This window comes from Triturus cristatus, chromosome 6, assembly GCF_964204655.1.
Source record: "Triturus cristatus chromosome 6, aTriCri1.1, whole genome shotgun sequence".
In the NCBI taxonomy this organism is placed as follows: Eukaryota; Metazoa; Chordata; class Amphibia; order Caudata; family Salamandridae; genus Triturus; species Triturus cristatus.
The window spans coordinates 1,619,708,209-1,619,730,762 of NC_140589.1; the positions used below are offsets into that span (position 1 = coordinate 1,619,708,209).

The window sequence follows — 22,554 nt, forward strand, 5'->3', positions numbered from 1 at the left end:
ACTTGGAGAAATAGAAAAAAAAAGAAAATCTACCACATATATAGTTTAACTTCACAAGACAGATGTGGTCATAACATGGTCCGTATAGGCAATTGCATTGCACATACCGCCCATTTGTAAGTAGCTTCCTGTATGACCGTAAGCTTCTTCACTGATGGAGACACACCCACGGTAACGACAGAAATACATACAAACCAGTCCTCAGGATCTACCACCAACAAATTAGCACCACCAAGCACATTTCAATCACCAATCAGAAGGAAAACAACTCCAACAATGCAAAAGAAGTCTTCGCCCATAGTAAAAAAATTCACATCTGCCGCCACCAGCTTCATGACCATCACCCCATCACAGGAACTGTGCACACGGATTTCTCAATATTTCAACACCAAATTCACCACCAATTAGAACAACTTTGCAACTCAACAATACCTTGCCATGCTAGCTTCCCTCCATTGTGACGAGAAGCACACTCAAGAAACCACACTGACGTGCTAGCCGACCATCATTCCCCAGTGCGCACCATCTACTCAGGAGCCCAACTGGACCAATGCCCTCATTTCATCTTCCTCAAAGGACTTGACCCCATCTGCACCACCCTCACACTGATCCTTAATGACTCACTCACCACAGCCACCTTCCCTGATCCATGGAAACACACCACCATCTTACCCCTCCTAAAAGAAAATATTCAGCAGGCCCGAAGACTCTGATAAACTACAGGCCCATCTCCCTCCTCCCCTACCCAGCAAAAGTCTTGGAAAAACTCATTAACAGGGCACTAGCTAACCATTTCCATGACACCAACTTCCTGGACTCCTCTCTAAGAGGATTCCAACTGAACCACAGCACTGAGATGGCGCTCCTCGCTACTACCTATTACATCATCCAACTCAACCTCTTGCCTGCCTTCAACACCTTCTCCAACACATCCTCATCCAATGCCTCCACAGCATTGGAATACAAGGATCCACCCTCCGCTGGATCAGCTCCTTTCTCACGAGTCACACCTAATCTATAACCCTGGCCCCATACTCATCCTCTGCCTCCAACCTGATATGTGGCGTTCATCAAGGTTAATAACTCGGTTAAACACTATGCAACATCTACATGGCCCCACTTGCCTAAATCATCCTAATCTTCAGATTCAACATTATATCCAATGCCAACAACACCAAGCTCATCCTCTCTCTCTCACACAACACCTCCAACACCCAGTTTAGGTTCATCTGCATGTCTGAAGTAGCAAACTGGGTGAGAACCAAATTCCTGAAGCTCACCTCTGACAAGACCAAGGTGGTCTGCTTCGTGAAAGACACCACCCTCTGGTCCATAGAACAGTGGCCCGCAGAATTAGGACCAACACCTGCCCTGCTGAACCCTGAAGGGAACCTACAGATCATGATTAACAATCATATCCTGATGTCTACGAAGGTCAACACGATCACCTCAATCTGCTTCAAAACCCTCAAACTCTTCAAGAAAGTCTTCAGATGGCTACTGCTAAGCACTTGGAGATCGGTCACTCAAAGCACTGATCACCTGCCAAAAGACTCCAGGGTCATCCAAAACGCAACAGCCAGACTCACCTCAATCTGTAATGCCACACAAATATATGCAGACACTACAGTGATCTCGACTGGCTCCCCATACACAAATTCACCCTGTTCAAACTCCACACTCTCACCTAAAGAGCATTACACACGCTCTGCCCCGTACATGTCAACCCTTGCATCAAATTCTACACCCAGGCCAGACACCTCTGCTCCACCAACCTCCTGCTCGTCTGTGTCCCTCACATCCGAAAAGCCACAGGTCACATTCTTTCTGATCTGGTTCCGAAAGCCATATCAGATCTACCACCTCCATCTTAGAATTTTGCAAGGGACTGAAAACCTGGCTCTTCCAATAGGTTCCCAGTAAGGACAGCTCCTGCCCTTCTTTGGCACACCACTGCACTGCACTGCACTGCACTGCACAGCATAACACAACATAACATAAAGGAGACTTGGTCTTTGTATATGATCTGGGTAGCAATGGGTCTGTTCTGCATTGGGTTTAAGAATGTCTCTTATCAATTTAAAGTGCGTCCCATTCTGTCTGACTTTGTATAGAATTTTGGGCATGTGTTTGGGTGAATAAGCCAAAGAGCACTGCTGTTTGTATTGTTCGGTGAGGGAGAATACCTGTCCTTTATTTTCACCTGCATAAAATGTAATGAAAACATAAGATAGTTAATCCTATCTAGAAAAGGGAAACCTTTGTCTTATTTCAGATCACAATGGCTTGTATTGATTTTCACATTAGGCAGTTATGTAAAAATCATATAATTCCTAACAAATTGGTGCAGTACGTTATTGCATTGGCATGTACCAACTTTTGGCTTATTTTCCAAATCATGGCATAAAACAATGTTTTGCGCATTATGCTGTGCTATTTTATTTAGGCGCTCGGTCAGGTGACACTTGTGCCGGTGCCAAGCGTTGGGCAAGAACCAGGGTGATGACGATCATATGTAGGGTTGTTGTTATTCCTTCTTTTCCGGGTTGTATGAAAAGACCTACAAATAGACATATTGAATGCAACAAAGCCACGCGACTCATTGCTGGAAATCCAGGCATCCGTATCATCACGCTGGTCGGTTCTGCTCCAGACCGCTCAAGCTGGTAAACAGGAAGCAGGAAATCAACCCCACACCAACCTTCAACTGAGGATCACCCCACAGTTCCCATGGCTCAGGACCTCAGGGAAAACAAAGTTACTCTTTTATAATAAACAGAAAATTATAAGATTACAAAAACTCACATCTCCTCTTCCTGTTTTAATCCAAACACAGAGTACTTGTGAGAACGGCGCAGAGTGTATTTATTAGAGCAAGTTAACCAAACTGATTTTTTTCCAAAGCATTTCATAATGGAAAGTGAACAAAACTCGTCGCCCGTATAGTAAGTTGGAGGGGGAGTGGGAGGTGGGGGGAGAGAGGGGGGAGTGGAACTCCTCAGCTACAAGAAGCACAGCCTTCGCCCAGTTCATTAAAGCAGATATCCAAGTTTAGCACATGTCTGCAGCAAAGTAAGAGCAGCCCTGTCTTTTTTTTTTAATTTAGCATTTTTATTGAAGAAAAAGATGTTACACATATGTTGCGGCATATCCATATATAGAAAGAACTTTCAATAGAAATAAAGACATGAAATGGAACACAATCCACCATCAGAAAAACTAGTACAACATTATATCAGTAACCAGAGGATTGAAAGCATGATAAAGAAAAACGGAAAGGAGTAGTAAATAGAAAGAAAAATGGGAAAGAGAAAAAGAAGCAAAGAGAGAAGAGAAAAATAAAGTATAAATGCTAAAAGGTAGAAGAAATATGACTATAAAATGTTATTAATAATACATTGTATTGCAATTGTAATTGCATTTAGATAGCACTTACAACCCCTGATGAGGCGTCAAAGCACTTTTTCAGCGAGTAGCATGCTACTCCAGGACCCATAAATGATTAGTGGTGAATTAGTATAGTGAAATATGAAAGTAATATGAGTGGTGGATATGTCACTCAGTTATTTGGATTGAGCAGGATAGTGGAGGGATAGAAGAGGGAAAAAGGTTTGGATTTATATAGTGCTTGCTATCCCTGATAAGGTGTTGGAGTGCTTTTTCAGCGAATAGCATGCTACTCCGGAACCAATAATGGATTAGTGGTGAATTAGTATGGTGCAAATACGAAAGTAATTTGAGTGGTGGATATGTTAGTCAGTTATTTAGATTGAGAAAGATAGTTAAGGGATAGAAGAGAGAAAAGGTGTGTTTGCATTTATATAGCGCTTGCTACTCTTGATTAGGTGTTGAAGCACTTTTTCATTGAGTAGCATGCTATTCTGGAACCCATAAAGGGTTAGTGGTGAATTAGTACAGTGAAATATGAAATACATTTGAGTGGTGGACATGTTAGTCTGCTATTTGGATTGAAAAGGACAGTGGAGAGATAGAAGAGTGAAGAATTTAGAATTCTTTTTTGGGAGCTCATAGCAGTAGGAGGAGGCTTGAGATGAGTAAAAGGGAGGTGGAGGGGGGAAGAGTCAGAGGGAAGGGTTTAGAAAGGCTTGTTTGGGAGATCTGAATAGTAAAGAGGTATGAGATGATGCAAGGAGGGGTAGAGTAGGGAAGAGTCTAGAAAGGGTTATTTTGGGGATCATAGTAGTCGTATGGGATCAATGAGAGAGTGGAGGTAGATGATATATTGATAGAGGTACAGGGTGAGAAATAGGGTAGTGCATTGGAAAGATTGGTAGAATAAGGCTTGAGATGAGTCAGAGTTGAAGTATGGGGTTTGGGATGAATGAGAGAGTGGAGGTAGAGGATATATTGCTAGAGGTATAGGGTGAGAAATATGGTAGTATATTTGAGAGAATAGTAGACTGAGGTTTGAGATGAGTCAGAGAGTTGAGGTAGAGGATATATTGAGAGCAGTATAGGGTGAGAAATAGGGTAATGGGTTGGACATGCTGAATTACAAGAAAAGTAATAAATATATAGGTAGTATATGTAGTTTAAAGATGCATTAAATAAACTCCAGCTTTCAAACGTTGTTGTACTTTAATGTTTTTTTGTTTTTTGTAATTCAATAGTGAAGCAATTGTACATAAATAGTTATGATAATTATATACATGTTAAAAACATAGAACTATGTAACTATCAGTAACATGTACATTTGTTAAGCGTGGCTTGGCATAACCACTTCTTTAACTCTGTCCATAACTCGCCCCTATTTACTGTGCGCTGGGTTTCTTGACCAAATTCCTCTAGCCATTATTAATCTGCAATGACTGCTCCTCATCCTTGTTCACAGTCTATTCCTTAACCTGCCCCTCTCCTCATAACTTAATTACAAGGAGCAAAACAAACTGACCTTTACTCCTAACAAAGCTGGTATCTGGTCACATCTCTCCACAACCCTCGTGTGCCACTGACTTTCAGCAAATAGTCCTCAAACCGTTAGCACATACTCTCCAGTCGGCATACTCAATAGTCAACTCAATGTGGACTGGCTTGACTGATGCTTACACCTTTCAAAGTTACATATCAACAGTAAGTTATTTATTTAATATCCATCAGTCTGAGAAACATACATTATAAAATTAAATCCTGCATTGTATCTACTTTCTCTCAAAAATGCCACTATATATCTATGCCAAATTATGGGTCAGCTTTAGTGTATGGGCAAAGCAAAATTGTTTCATTGAAGTACAAGTCTAACCACATGGAACTGGTTGGAAGGTGCTTGCAAGTTACCCACAATGGATTTCTTCCCTTGTTCATTACTTCTCTCAATACATTTTAGTATCTATTTGCTGTGCTTTGTTAAACCCACTAATAGTGACAAAGGACGTGGTCTTTCTAATAATAAAAAAAAGATTTTTCCGAAACTCATTTTAATAAGGTTTCCAAATTACTGCACTAAAGTCTAGCAAACAATACAGGAAGTGAGGGGTTAGGAGAAAATCAGAGCTACCCTCTTGGGATGGAAAAGTTAGGTGGACCTAATCTAATGAAAGGTCTGCATTTCATGTACCCTTCTGGGGAATGCAAAAGTCACAATGAATATTTGTATTCCAAATCAGCATTGTGAATTCACGTGTATATAAGTATTTATTTCATTAGAAGCCTCATATCAAATGGCAAGGAATACGAAGTGTAGCCACAACATCTTTAGATATAAACAATATTTAATAGTAGCCCTACTTCTCCAAAATGTTCTGCAAGCACTATTTAGCTCTTAGTTCTTAGAAGGTGCCCTGTGTTTGCTAATGACATTCAATACCTCTTTAGTCCATTCAAATTCCTGGTATCATACCCTCTCAAGAACCAAATGTACAAATAGATAAATTAGGTAAGGATGAAGCACCCCCTACCCCATTAGAGGGAAGAGACTAGATTTCATCAGCATTGATTGGTACAAGGATATTTCCTGCAATTACAAGACAGCCAGAAGTTACAGGACTGTATCTTGTGTAGGTACTCTTGTTTGCTACTGGTATCTCTGTGCCACAATACAGGGGTGCTCCAATTCAGTCAGGCACTTGACAATTTCAGGGTAGCAATGACTAGCAGTCATGGTTTACGACAGGCGATGGAAGAGATGAGAAACTTTGACCTAAATAGTCAAACACAGTGGAGACCTGAAAGCATCTGGTTCCATTTTAATGCTTAATAGTATCAATCCCAGTAGTTTGGGATACATTTAAATCAGTTGTACGGGGAGAGACACTAAAATATGCCAATCTTCAATTAAAGGACAAGCGGAGTAAATTTAAAAGCGACTGTGATATGGTTCTGAATGCAGAGAAACGGCTTGCGGAGAGTATTAAACTGAATAAAGACATAGAAGAATCTCAACAAGATCTCTCGATTAAACGTAGTTCTGTTTATGCCCATATAGCCGACCAGGTTGCTTCACTCTATAATCAATATCGGACAGAAAGCTATGAACTGAGTGAACAAACTGGGAAAGTTTTAGCACAAAGATTACGCCAAAGAGCTATGGCTAATGAGATCTTTAAAATCCAGGATCTCTATGGGGAGTTTAAAACCTCTAAAGCTGATATACTAGCAGCATTCAATGAATTTTATCAATTGCTATATCATCAATCTGACACTGTATCCGGTCTTGATATTAAACATTTTCTTGACAAGATTAAAATCACAGAAATGTCATTAGATTCTTCGGAGTCTCTTAGTACCTTAATCACTTGGGAAGAGATCGAACTGGCCATTACTGGTCTCGCGGTCGGAAAAGCCATGGGTCCGGACTCTATCCCTCTAGAATTCTATCAAAAATTTAAAGGAATTTTAAAGCCTGAGTTGATGAAGACTTTTCGCTCTGCTTTCGCTGGTAATCCACCGGAGTCATGGTCTCATGCTATTATTGTAATTTTTAAAAAGAAAGGTAAAAATAGCGAAGAACTTGGCTCATATCGACCTATCTCCCTGGTCTCCACTGACAGTAAGATCTATTCCAAAATCCTCGCCAATAGACTTAATCCATTGATGCAGATTCTCGTATCCATTAGACAACACGGCTTTATATTGAAAAGAGATACTACAGACCATGTTAAAAAGATAATAGCATTACTTGACTGGGCTCAGATCTCTGAATCCCCAGTTGCGGTGGCCCTGTTGGACGTAGAAAAAGCGTTCGACAGGGTCTCCTGGGAGTTTTTATGGTCTGTCATGCTCTGGATGGGCTTTCCTATCGCATTTATTAATGCAATTAAAACCTTATATACTAACCCTAAAGCCGTTATCAGAATCACCAACTCTCTTTCTAGTGGTTTTGCGATAACAAGGGGGACTAGACAAGGCTGTCCCTGTTCTCCCCTCCTGTTCGCATTATACCTAGAACCATATCTCCGCAATTTATCTTACGCTGCTGACATCATACCTGTACAAATTAACACCAACTTATTTAAAATCTTTGCATATGCAGATGATGTAGCTGTCACCACCACAGACAGACGTGCATTACCCAAAATTATTTCTCTTGGGGAAGAATTCGGTATTTTATCTGGCTACAAATTGAATGTGGCTAAAACTCAGTTAATCCATTCCGATGCTGGTCGACCTAATAAATTGGTTTTTGATGCTCAGGCCCAATATTTGGGGATAACGATCTCTTCCAGGGTTGACGAGATCGTACGCTTGAATATTGAGCCTGTCCTGAACTCTTCTAATAAAACTCTAGAGAGATTAAACAATCTACATTTCTCTCTTTATGGTCGAGCTAATATAATCAAAATGCTAATTTTTCCTAAGTTTTTATATTTATTTCGAACGATACCTCTTTTGTTCTCTGCATTTTATTTTACAAAAATTGATAGAATGATTTCTAGATTTCTGTGGGGGTATCGTCGTTCTCGTCGAGCGCTCAAGTGGTGCTTTTTACCCAGGCTGAAAGGGGACTGGGGAGTCCCCAATTTCCGGCTGTATTATTCGCTTATCTCTATAAGATCTATGGGTATACTTATTTTCTCGGACACTGTCACTGAAGATTCTCTCTATCCATCTGTCTATGAACTATTATTGGGCAAGGCAGCCCCTCAATGCTTAGTTAAAATCATTGAACCCAGTTATTATAAAAAAAAACTAAATTTAAGATTATCCTAGCCTGTGCTGCAATCTGGCGACAATTTAGGAAAACAATTCTTGGTTTGGGTGTAATAAGTTATTATTCTCCTTTGCATAATAATCCTGCTTTACCCTCTGTTTTTCATGATCAAATTATTAGAGCATGGTTTTACTCAGGAATACAGACTCTTGGTGACTTATATCAAGATACTCAATTCTCTTCATTTTCTGTTCTCCAGACTAAATTTGGCCTATTACCACATTATTTTTTTAAGTATCTTCAGATTCGGAGCTTTCTAGAATCAAATGGTCTTCTCACTCATTCTTGCATGAACTCTAATAAGATATTGGAAACTATCAGGAAAACAAAGAAAATTGGCCCAGTGTATCAAATGATTAGCAATCTATGTGAAGATGATCTATTCTCGGCTGAGAATAAATGGCAAAGGAAGTTAGATTTATTAAACATTGATATGGGAAGATCAATTGAAATATCTATGAAAGTACTTTTTAATGGATCCTTCAAAGTCAACACTATATGTCTATTTTTGACCTTTACTACTCTCCTGTTAAGATAGCTAAGTGGAAGGTTGGGGGAGAGTCAAGATGTAATCGTTGTGTAGAGGTGGATGCGGACTCCATTCATATGTTTTTTAGATGTGAGAAACTTTCTCGCTTTATTACTGATATCGAATCTTTTATTAATAATACTTTAGGCATTGTTGTGAAACTTTCTCCTGAATTGGTAATCTTTGGCATTCAAACAGATCAGGCCGGGATAAGATCCCAGGTTGAAGAAGCATTTCTGTTCATTTGTATGTCTGTTTTTCGGTTCTGCATCACCTCCCGCTGGATTGATAATGAACCCCCAACCTTTCATCAATGGCAATGTAAGTTACTCCACATTTATCATATAGAAATGGCTATGTATAGGCTTAAGGGGATAAGGAAAAAAAAGCAAGGTTTAAAAATGTGGGACCCAATTACTAAATGGATTTAAAGTATTCTCTTTATTTCTGCATTATTGTTGTCAACTTCTCTTGCATGTAAACTATCTTGAACTTTTTTTCTTTCTTTTTACTCTGCTCAATGTATGACTGATTGTTGAAATAAATCAATAAATAAAATTAAAAAAAAATAATGCTTAATAGTATCAGGCTCAGTAGGTACAGATTATTTTTTTATTTCTCGCCTAATCTCCTCTTATGGTAGGCTTCGTTAAGTGAATGTTAGACCTGGCACCATTGGCGTGGGTCTCCCTTCTATTTTTTGCTGTTGCCTCATATGTTTTTACTGGTTTTAGATGCTTTGGGCACTGTGCCACTGCTAATCAGTGCCACAGTGCAAGTGCTACCTATTGTAAAGTGATGCTGGATTAGTGACTCCATGATTGGCTTATTTTGGTTTACTGGTCAGGCCCTAGTACAGTGCACCATGGGTGCCCAGGGCTGGTAAATCAAATGCTGCTAGTGGGCTTGCAGCACTGGTTGTGCCACCCACCAAAGCAGCCTGTAAAGTGTGTCTCAGGCCTGCCATTGCAGAGCCTGTGTGCAGTCTGGGACTGCTATGCTGACTGGGCAAGTGTGCCCACTTGCCAGTCCCTAAACCTTCCCTTTTCTTCATATCAGACACCCCTAAGGTAGGCCCAAGGGCAGGGTGCATTGTAAGCAAAAGGTAGGACATGCCCTGATGTGTGTGGCATGTCCTAATAGTGAACTACAGCCATTTTCGTTTTTCACTATTGCAAGGCTACCTGTTCCCCAAAGGCCAGAATGGGCCGTTTGACTATAACATTTTATAATCCTCAGGGAACATGGTAGAAATTCGAGTTTACTATGCCCGAACTCAGAATGGTAAAATACATCTTTTAGTGAAGTTGGTTTTAACATTCTGTGTTTGGAAATACCACTTTTAGAAAGTAGGTATTTTCTTGCCTAACTATCCAAGCCTGCCTCTGCTAGGTTGTGTATTCCTTGTCTGGAGTTTGAGTGACAGGGGGATTCCAGGAGACAGGGTGAGTCAGCACAGGGCTGAATAGACCCATCTGCATGTAGAGTCGTGGGAGGAGTTGCACCTGGGACTGAATAGGGCTGTGCCTGCCCTCCACAATGCTGGCTCCACCTCCTGTGGCGAGTCTGATGGCCCTGGCCAACACTGTCAAAGGAAAGAAGGAGTCCTGTAAACAAGTGCTTCAAGACTGACCAGAACTGGTTTGGACTAGGCCCAGGCCTCTCTGCCTTCAGAGAACAAAGAGAATATGAGTTTAAATACTGCGGCCCAGACCTCAAGACTTTAGATCACTTCTGGGAAACAAGAAGAACCTTTGCTGAGGAGAGGAACCAGAGCGAGAGACTGCAGGAGGAGACTATCCCTATGCTGTGTGCTGTTTGAGGATTGGCCTGCAGTGGTTACCTGATTGCCAAAGAAAGGAGAAAGGACTTTCTGCTACTTTCATCAACTTGTAAGAAGATCTCCAAGGGCTTGAACAAGAGCTTGGCTCCTGCCTGAAGTCTCAGGGATACATGACTTCACCATCCAGCTCCCCTGAGTTCCCTTGCTGGGAATCTGAAGTGACTGCTGTTGAGCTGGGCCTTCTGAGAGACTGTGTCGCTGGGAGCGCAACCCTAGACGAAGAAGCGCGTCGCTGCCGCAGCAGTTGTCGTCGCATCGCCGAGAAAGCTTGCCGCCGCTGTCGCCATCGCATCGCCGAAGCGCCTCGCATCACCGGAGAAGAGTGTCGCTGTCGCAGCAGACGCCGTCGCAGCAGATGCCGTCGCATCACCGGAGAAGCGTGTCGCTGCCGCAGCAGCTGTCGTCGCATCGCTGACGAAGGGTGCCGCCGATGCCGTTGTTGCCATCGCATTGCCGAAGCGCGCTGCATCACTGGAGAAGAGTGTCACAGCAGACGCCATCACATCACCAGAGAAGCGTGTCGCAGGGTCTGTCACGGCTCAAGAAGATTCACCGAGTCGCCACACGGCTGTCGGGCGTGCACGCATCACCACTTCGCTGTCGCAACATCAAGACAACACCATTTTTGTTCATTGCACTGGGCCGTCATCGCATCGCGGCTTTGCTAGTCGCATTGCCACAGAAGCACAGTAAGAAACCAACGCATCACCTCCCCATGCGGTGAAGAACTGACGCATCACCTCCTCTCCGGTAAGGAACCGATGCATCACCGTCCCCTAAGCAGCAGTTGGGAACCAACGCATCACTTCCCCCGAAGCAAGGAACCGACGCATCACCTTCCCTGCAACCCTTTTGTTTGTATAGCGTTACGCATCCAAAGGTACATTGAACGTAAAGTGTCGTATTTACCATCTAAAGAGAACTAAGCTATTTCTACCATTCTGAAGTACAGTATTGTGGATTTTTATCGTTTGTGGTCTTGTGTTAAGCCTATATAAAGATACTTATTTTTTTTATAATACAACCTGTGTGGTGTCCATCTGTAGTGTTGTCACTGTACTACTGTATTTGTTCACAAATGCTTTACACACTGCCTCTGAGATAAGCCTGTCTGCTCGTGCCAAGCTACCAAGGGGGTGAGCAGGGGTTATTTTAGGAGTGTACCCCCTTACCCTGACTAGACGAAAGGGCCCCTATTTGGCCAAAGGTACCTACCTCTGCCAACTGGAGACTCCCAAATCTAACAGTGAACATCACTGTTAGGCATGTCATTATTTTCTTAAACATCGAAACACTGTTATTAATTATGTATTTGAATGTGAGCTAGGTTTCCACTGTTACAGAAATTAACAGGTAAAATGTTCAGTTCTTTGTGTATTGGACTCTTACTGCAATCGTAAGAAATTTTGCTTTACGAGTTGCCAATATATTTGTGCAATGAAAATGCTCTTAAAAGTAATACAATTTTACTTAAAAGAAGAAACTTATTTAGTTTGACACAATAAATACTGCTTAACAACATCAATGTCCTTTCAGACCATTAATGAAAAAGAAAAGAACTTTAGTGAAAAGGTAAATAAACAGAACATTTTAAACTAAGATGGGCACAAAAAAATAGAAGGTGCCACTACTTTCATCGATAAGAGCTATGTCCTCAAACGGCTTCATAATACTAGGCACCAACCTTTCTTTATCAAATGAGCCTTTGGACAATACCTGCTTAATGTTATCCTATGAAGCTTGATCCGGATCCATTCAAGGATCTTCCTAAGTGTTACATTATAAAGAGGGGATGTATAAAGGCTACAGCTAAGAATGCTGGAAAGTGAGATTTGATTTAATGTAGTTCATACCCAAGAATGCTCAATAGTATTTTGAGTGGATATAAAAAATGCTATCTCCAAAATTCCACCACCAAAAAAAGATCCATACCCCTAAATGAGGTCCAGGTGACCCGGTGTCCAGTCATCCGTGTCCAGTGAAGGAAATAGTTGAGTTTACTAGTGTTTAAGTACCAAGTGATCCCTACTTTATATTAACAAATCTAGGTTAGGTGCCTCTATCAAGGAACCTACCAATTATGGGACCAGTGGCAGCTGCCTCGGAATGGGGGTGAGGCGGAGGGGGTAATGGATTTAAAGAATTTTTGAAAAAATAAACGTACATTCTTCCCTGTGCCGCCGCACGCCTCTCTTCTATCCTCTTCAGATCTGTAGCAAACACCGGAAGCACCCAGGCTTCCGGACTCTCCCAGCCAATCATGACGCTGCACGAGCAGCATTGTGATTGGTCTGAGCGGCCTGTTTGGCCGATCAGGCAACGCCTGGGAGCCTGGGGATGTTCTCCAAGGGGCTGTGAAACACAGCCCCATGGAGAACATGCTAAGTGTGCATAACAGCACTTAGAGGAGTGCAAACGACTCCTCACTCTGCTCTGGCGTTACAGAGCCCAGCCCTGCCCCAACTCAGATAGGTGCATAGAAATATAAAATGATAATAACGTCTTGCAATTATAATTTTATTTTTCTTTTATGCACTGCTGAAATAGCAGTGGGGCGAAGCTCCTCCACCTTAGTGGAGGAGCCGCCACTGTATGGGGAACACATGGCAAATAAGGGCACGACAATAAGCAACTGAATGGTTTAAGGATGGCCTTGAACATAGTTTCAGCCTGCAACATCTCTGGAATCTAGAGAGTTAGCAAACAATTATGGATTCAGGAAGATCAGCTCCCAGCAGAGGAACCTGAACCCAGGCAGAGATGAGAAGACTGGTCATCTTCTGATCCCTCTAGTGCTGAAATAAGGTAAATACGAGCACTGTATAGATATAGTTATGATTGGGTTGGAGATGATGCAGGCTACCTCTTTGTGGTTTTTAAGGTGATGGAACAGTTCATGAAGGGGCCGAACAAGTTTCAATGAACATGTTACTTACCTTCGGTAACACATTAACTAGTACAGGCTATTCGGCTGCAGACTTCTCAGAATAATATAATGAACAAAACAGTGTTATTTATAAAAAAAATAAAGAGCAGCCCTTTCTTAAACCCTCATCATTAGATGATCACAAATCTATAACTCTCAAATATATATAGTTCATGTATGTTTGCCTGCATAGGCCAATTAAGCCCCATGATACACCTGGGTGGAGGGATAGTGGCCTACTGAAATTAGCAAACCCTATTACACCCGTGGTGTAGCTTGTGAAAACCAATCAATTCTATGCTTCGATACTTGTATATTCATCAGGGGCTGCTTCCGTTGGAGGTAGCCGTGAGCTGTATAAATTGCCATGATAATAATATTAATAATAAGCATGGTTGTGCAAGTGATGTCAACTCAATCACCACTCTGTACGTTATGGACTCCCAACTACAGTGGTATAAAATAATATTCGATGAAACACCCAAATTTCTTGACCATACCTAATAGGACAATTAATTCACCAATAAAACTCTTGCCAAGATGACTTGTTGTTGGGATATTTTTCTTTCAGAGGCCCCATGTTTTATGTGAAAAAAACAATATGTCCTGGCAACGCCTTAATTAAACAAACATTAGGGGATAACAGGCAACCAACAATTTAGTTCTAAGCTAATCTTCTTTGGCACATGTTACACAAATTCCTGCATATGTAAATAAACAGATTTCCTGAAGTAAATAGAAGGTTAAAGCCTCATTTTCCCCTTAGGATTCCCATCATCCAAATGTTGCCTACAAGACTGTCCGAACCTAGATTATCTTTGCAGCACTCAACCAGCCTGTGGTCACACACCAAATGCAGTCACAAATTCCACTCACAAGACATATCTTGCAATGATATTTAAAGTATTAGCAAATATGTTCATACCAATATGATAACCTACTTGTGACAAAAACCACTCGTTAGAACTGGAGTTTCTGGTTGGCAGAGTTATGCACCTTGTCCATGCAGGGACCACAATCCTAGTCAGGGTAAACTAGAGACACCCTAAAGTATAATCTGTGCTCACCCTCTGGTGGCTTGGTGCAGAACAGTCAGGCTTATCTACAAAGGCTATGAATAAAGTATTTGTGCAACACACACATACAGTAACACAATAAAAACACCACAATAAAAACTCCATGCAGGTTTAGAAAAATAGATAATAAAACAAGAACAAAACGACAAACATTCAATAAGTAGACCCCTAGTTATGAATTTTCTAAAGATTAAATCAAAATGTAGTGCTTAGAAGCAAATAGAGCTTAGGAGTTACTTGAGGTCATGCTGGAAAGGGTTAAATCCAAAGTTCAGGCCAACTACGATGGAGGGCAAGCCAGCTACAGGACTCAAGCAGGTCCCACTGAAAAAGTACCTTGGATAGAGGAAGCATCGACATCAAAGACTTGATGCGCCGCTTCTGATCCGCGTAGATGATTTAATGCTTTGCCGACGAACTCCTTTATGATGCAAGTGCTGCATCCTCGTTGAGCCGCGCTATCTGTCGTCGTCCGTTAAAGCAAAGTCATTGATCAGCTCCTGCATCGTGCCACTGTAAAAGGTACTTACAAGTAAACTAAATATGCTAATCATGTAGATGCCAATGTCACCATATTTAGGGGAGAAGCACATGCACTTTAGCACTGGTCAGCAGTGGTATAGAGTCCCAAGGCCAACAAAAAGAAGGTCCAAAAAAGAGGAGTAGGAAGGCAAAAAGTTTGGGGTGACCCTTCAGAAACTGCCATTTTCCAACAGCATTATTTCAACAGAGTCACAAAAAACTTTGTATTGGGAATTGGAATCCTCAGCGACAAAGGAAGATTTGAAGGTTTATGTCATATTAAGGTGTTTGAATACAACTAAGAGCGTAGAAGCTACTTCAAATATTTGAAGATAAAACACAGAGAGCCTGATTCACAAGGGTAAATTACACATTTGATTAAGTTTACACTTTGTAGTAATTTTACTGTTTACAGTATTCACAAACTGAGAGTGTAAACTTGCTACAAAAGTGTTAGTTATGTTTCCATCCCCACAGTATTGCAGTTGGCTTACTCTTGTGTGCATGGGTGACGCTCTTTCCTAAACCTCGCACCCTTCCCTAAACTCCTCTTACACCTTCCTAATCCAATCCTCTTTAACAGTAGGTCAGCCCTTTTTCCCACCCTCTGTCCGGTGTCCCCACCACATTTACTACTAAAACCTATGTGCCGAGACTCCGCAGTCGGGTCAGAGATATCCGCACATGTAAGTATAAGCAAAACCTACATTTTGTAATACTACAAAATGCACTACAGATGTAATTTGAGTAATAGGACTTGAAAGCTTGAATTCTCAAACACATTACGGATGATAGGCTGTCAAATAATCACTTTTTTTCGGTTAGTGCCACAATACAAAATACTGTTGATTTGGAATTATAGTTAGAGAATGGACACTCATCTTAAATTCTCACTCCATCTTGGTAGAACTGATAACGGAGCCTATGTTATCCTGTTCTGACTTTTGTGACATCATCAACACAACTTCCCACAAAAAGGCAATATGAAAACTTCACTGAATTCAACACTTTACATCCAGAATACAAGGATAAATATGAGGAAGACTGAGCACATACCACTGATCCAGAAAGCAAACCGCGGGCTAATGTTGAGACAGAGAATCAAATTTACTATCAGACAAATGATATTTACAGAAGGTGGCACTCACTCTACCCGGATCAGGATCAGATTCCAACCCAGGAGGCAATTTATTTATGTATTTATATATTTATATATTTATATAGCGCCTGAATCGACCACCGAAGGGGTATCTCTGTGCTTCGGACGGGTGGTATAGACACAGAACTGCTACTACAACTGAATCAGAGACAAAAATGAGCAATCTTGAGCCACTTCCTAAACTGTAGGTGGTCTGAACATTGTCTCAAGTGCAGAGGGAGCTCATTCCAGTAGCGGAGGCCAAGATAGGATCGGGCCTTCCCCCCTAGTCTAGCCTTTCTGACTCGGGGAACCACAAGAAGAAGTTTGGAGTTTGAACGGAGAGAACTGAGAGGTAGGTAAGGTGTAAATTTCTCTGAGAGATAGGTGGGACCAAGATTTAATAGCACCTTATGGATAGCACAGCAAACTTTAAATTTTACCTGCTGGCGTATTGGCAGCCAATGGAGCTGGGAGAGAAGAGGACGGGAAGAATTCCTAGAAGGGGCATTGAGGACCAGTTGCGCCGCCGTATTCTGGACTACCTGCAGTCTGCTGAGCGTAGCCTCATTAGCGGAGATCAGCAGACCATTGCAGTAGTCCAGACGGCTCAGTATAAGAACCTGAGTCAGAGTCTTACGGATTGAGTCTGAGAGCAGTGGAAAGACTCGGTGGAGTAAGCCCAATGTATGAAAACAGGAGCCAGCTGTCTGAGCACCGTGCTCCTTCAAAGTCAGGGCTTGATCCAAAAGGACGCCTAAATTCTTAACGAGGGATTCAGGGGCAGGGGGAGCACCCCGCTCAGCAGGCCACCATTCGGGGGTCCATAATAGAGATGCATCTCCAAAAAGCAGAATCTCCGTTTTTCCAACATTACACTGGAGAAAATTGCTCTTCATCCAGTGTGAAATAGCTCTCAAATTACAGATGCCGAGTGGTCTCACTGTTTTAGTAACATTAAAACAATCGCACAAAACGGAAGGCACATATTAATTCAATTCAAATATCTTCACAGAGCTTATTACACCCCGGCACGGCTATACAGAGATGGGCTTAGGGAGGATGGGAGATGCTTGAGGTGCACAGAAGTGAATGCTAATTTCACACACCTGGCCTGGGAGTGTTCTGGGGTTCATGCATTCTGGGGCGAGGTGTTCAGTGCGTTGAATGTTATGTTGGATCAACCTATACCAGAAACACAGTTGGTTGCCCTATTGGGGTTTGATAAACACATCCCAAAAGCTGTATGCAAATTAGCCTACTGCTGGCCAAGCGTAGGATAGCCATGAGGTGGATGCGGGTCCCCGTGCCTAAATTAACAGAATGGCATACTGATGTAGCCTATTGCTCCAAGCAATCAGAACTATAATGAACTAATGCCTGTTAAATGTCAACCCAAAGATATTTGGGGACCATCACGCATATTTGTTGAAACTAGCTGCAAATGATTCTACTCACACAGAGCAGGAAAGGACTGATGTTGGGTGAACAATGTTGATGGCAACCGATTGCATTATGGCATAAGTAGATGGGGGCGGTATCGATTTAAACTAAGAAATGCAACAGACTAAGTTGTAATTATAAACTATTATGGACAGGTAGTGCATGTTAGACGTACACAGGACGCAATGGTATTATTTAGAACTGTAAAGGTGGGTTGCGGACTATGTGGTATACTGATATCTACATTGGCTATATAGTGCATCTGCGATTGTAAATCCTACATCGATAGTAAGGTGTGTACATTACAATGGCTGCAGGAATGTTTCTTCTTTGGCAGTATTTTTTTTCCTTTGTTGGAAAAATCAAAAAAAGGGTTATCTGTCTTGTGTGAGAAGCTATTTGTGAATAACGGCTGGAACTAGGAAGTCAGTCAGGCTGGCAAAGGATATAATAGTCATGCTAGAAAGACTGGCTCTGAAAGCTATCCCCTAACCTCTATCTATGAATGTTTTGTGTATGTCTGTATGTTATAGTCAGTCAAAATCGTACACAAATATAACTAAGGCATATCCCTCAGGGAGAAAAAAAACATTGTTGGGAAGCACAATTGTGCAGGCCTATAAAATACATATTTCAATCAAAAGAAACGACCATGGCTGAGGAGGAATTAATTCTAAAACAAACATGACAAGATAATAGTTACTTTGGGGACATGGCTCCTTAAAATAGCACTTTATGCAAAACTTCATCTGTCTGGTAACAGGGCAAACAAATAACAAAAAGAAATAAATGCATCTGTGATTTCCAGGTTTGTGGCACTCATTCACCTTCAAGACACGCGTCACCTTCAGGAGTCTGCTCGAGGGCTTAGGGCACAGTATGTTCTTGCCAATCAGTTCTCTGCTGATATACAAATAGCCACAATGCGACTGTTTATATGTTGGAAGATCTCATCTTGGGCAACAGATGTCAGATGATCTTGATTCCTTCAAACACCACTTGGGACAGCCTTTGATGTACTATTTGCTGTCTGTAGAAGATAACAGGCCACTGCAAACTTTTCCACGGTCTTTCTACATATCAAAACTAGGCTACACAAGGGGTTACATTTGTGCACAAGATAACATTGCACTTAAGAGATATGTGACCATATAAACAATCGTTTTCCTGTTTAAGGTAAAAGTTATATGTCATCTGTGAGTCATGAAAATGTGATTTTTATGTCACTTTACCTGTACTGTGGTAATACATTTAAATGTGTCCTTTGCAGTGAGGTTGTTATGTGGGACTGAATATTTGTTACTACAGTTGATCTAAGGTGTTATTGGGTCACTTTTATTTTCACTGCCAAGTTACGTATATATCCATGTGTGTAGCCATTGTATGTATATTTCCATGGAATGTAATTTTGATCATTATGAAGACAATTTTTTACGTTAAGTCCATTCAGGCTTGATAACTTTACATATTTAGAGATAAACAGGTATATCCAACAATTTTAAATGAATTCTGCCGGAGACAGCAGTTGGTATAATGGCAGTGTCATTGTATATAGTGCATCAAGATCATGGTTCGAATCCCATGTCGAATATACATATATATATATATATATATATATATATATATATATATATATATATAGATGCATGTATTGTTTCTCTGATGTACTTTTCTAAATTGTCAGTTTTCTATTGTTGATGGTTATTTAAAAAGGAAGTTCCTACAGGGAAATGGCAACTTCCTGTTTGAGAAAGGCTTTTACGCCCAAACGAGTCACAATCCATGTTGAAGAAGTAAAATTCTGTAAATGTGTCTACCTGAAGTGCCACTCCATGGTCTCCCAGACCCCACATTGGCACCCTTAAGGGCATCCTACATACCACAGCATATCTCATCCAGTGCCTGAAGAAATACAATCACATCTCCCTGATCCTGATGAAACTCCAGTGGCTCCCCTTTTAGGCCCACACCATCTTCAAAACCAGCTGCATCATTTACAAAGACATCGTGACCAGCACCCCTGATTACCTTGCAGACAACCTCACCAATTCTGATGGATCTCTGCACACCTGCAGCCAGGACACCATCAGACTGCAGACTAAGAAGTGTCAAAATGACAAAACAAGGCAGCAGGCCTTGTCCATCTAAGCACCCAGGATCTGGAGAAACACCCCCAAGTTCATTTGGGCCGCCCCAACACTGCTCCAATGTAGGAAATGGTTGAATATGCACCTCTTTAGAGAATACTACATCACAATACATTAACAGTGCACAATCCAGCTACCACTCCCATCATTCATTGGCTTTATGCTTCTCTTTGACTTGTGCAGCACTCCCCTGCCTTTTGGCTAGGTACATGCTATAAAAACCCACACACATTCATAAATACATGCACAGATACTGGGGAGACCCAGACACAGTAACTACCCAGGATTATGGGTCATAGTAATCACTGGAGAGAATGGATGTGTGGCATCATGAGGTTTAACGGATCAGAATATTTATTAGGGATTACTAACAGTTGCACCCATGCGAGAGAATCCATTTGAGGCTTCATTAGAGACAATAGGTTTGTTAGCAAACTCAATAGTATTAATTCTATTCACCTCAGAAGGATGACTGGCTGAGTGCACAAGGTGATATTTTAACCTGTAACCATTGGATCAAGCGCAGATTCCCACACTGGATGCACTAGCCCACTGATCCACCAAACACCAGGCATCATGATGCAAGAATAACACAGGGAAGACATGTAGGTGGGTATGCACAGTACAGTACATGTGTTAAATTCAGACTGTTAGCAGAGTTTGAGTGGCCCCAAGCACGGATTTTCAATCTAGCCTCTGCCACTCGAGGTTTATGAGCAATTGGCAAAATTTGTAACAGGAAATGGCTCAGATTCTCCCACTACATTAATATTTCCCAGAATGACCCGTGATTAGTGAGGGCAGCATTGTCTACATGGACTCTGCACTGGTGAACTCTGGAGACAAACATCCCTAAGCATCTCTTCGCCAAGCTCTCGATTATAGAGCAGTTCTGTAGGCTCTGATTATGCAACCCTGGCACAAGACCATGACGGATTATGCTGTCAGTGATTCATGAGACTTTCACTGCCTGATGTTGTTATGACCCACTTCAAACAATCCCACCATTGCGCCTCTGTACGTCTGAATTATTCATAAGTGCTAGAAGATTTTATGAGAAGGCCCGGGGCAACCTTCTGAGGCAGACAGACAGACAGACGATCTGCAAAGTAGCGCCTGCTCCTCCTTATGCACATTTCTGGCTGAATCCGGTTTTTAGGGCTTATTTGTCAAAAATAATGATTCATCAGGAGACCGAGAGATCCAACGATCATTAATTATAGGTGAGTAAAAGTAGTGTCTGAGCACGTTATATGGCTATATTTACATACATGTAAAGTTTGCGTGTCAGGCATGTGATATGGTATTGCATTGTTTCCAGTCTTACTTTTCACAAGTGGGATCAAGGGCAACATTGGGCTCTTTTAGCAAGCCACCATCAGAGGCCTCTCCAATCGTGCACTGCATAGACTCTCCACCGAAGTTATTCTCAGCCATACCGACCTCTACACAAACATCCATCCATGCGCAAATTCATCTTCCACTGCCAAAGGCAGGAAAAAGGCTGATCGAGCGTTCATTGTTAACATCTGGTGTGATGGTTTCTTGGATACTAGAAAGGCCAACTCAGCATTTCATCCTTCCTAGGTTGATGAACTGAGTAGCATCGAGTTGACTAATGTGTTGTTGTCGAAGAGAAAAGCTGCTTACATGTTTTGTTAGTGTATCTCTGCCTGTCACTTTGCAACTCGTGGACCACCAGGGTCCATATTATTAAAAGTGGCTTGTGGGCTCAACGGGAATATGCGCCCATGCCACTTTGGTATTACAGAAAGGATCTAGAGACAATTGTGCAGCCATTTCTGCAATAAAGATCTCAGTGGTACACATGTAGCACTTCTGTGATCCTAAGTGGGCGTTCCCTATTTTGCACGGGGGCATAGCACCATGCAAATATGATAACACTTTGCCTTTGCACCCCCATAGTAGTACCACTGCATGTGCAGGAGCAAACAGGGTTTTAGGAGGCACACTGACAGGGCATGACATAAATGTGGCGCAAAGTCAGTGCTCCACCTGAGGGCAGAAAACATCCTTTACCACACATCCATTACCATGTATGCCTATACCATGCATGTCTTTACCAAATAGGTAAGTACCATGCAGGTAAGCAATTCTACCTTTACTACGCGGTGCTTTAAGGTATTTTATTTAAATGACGTCATTAGGTCTCGCTGAGACAGCGCAAGCTGTCTCTTTGAGACATTTTGTAAGTGGGCTTTTAAAAGTGCTACCCACATGATTTGGCAGGCCTAAAGCTTGAGTGCACGATGACGTGCACGTGCACAGCTGCTGCTCGCACTCCCTCCTCCCTTCTCCCCCTCCCTTTTCGTCAGCTTCAGGCTCATTTGATGCTGGCATTCCCCCCTCCCTTCTCGCCCAGCCCTTCTTGTCACCTCGGCTTGTTTATTCACGCGGTCGTGTCACTTTCACGGCCAATGCTTGTTTTCTCTTGATTTCCTGCTTGTTTCTGGCGAAGCTTCCCTTTTCATTTGCAGAGCATTTTTGCTCTGAGCTTGCCTTCCCTACAACACTTTCTGTAAATTGGGCTGTAATCACACGGTTATCTCCTTCACATTCACAACACCCTTGCCCCACTTGTGTTTTATTTTTATTCTCGCATCAGGTTATTTTTATTCTCGCATCAGGTAAACTGCAGTGCTCGGTTCTGCTCTTTGTCCTGCGGGCCTCTCCCTTCAAACCTTTCTGGGGTCGGTCATTTCCTGGTGGTCTGCCTGCTATTCTGAAGGTTTCCACGCCCTC

The 22,554-nt window shown here is 41.9% G+C and overlaps 1 protein-coding gene across 2 annotated transcripts in view; it reads right to left on the reverse strand.

Annotated features, from left to right (window-relative positions):
• Positions 1-22,554, reverse strand: part of PRKCE (protein kinase C epsilon) — a 1,182,017-nt gene that overhangs the window by 233,484 nt on the left and 925,979 nt on the right. The window lies entirely within an intron of this gene.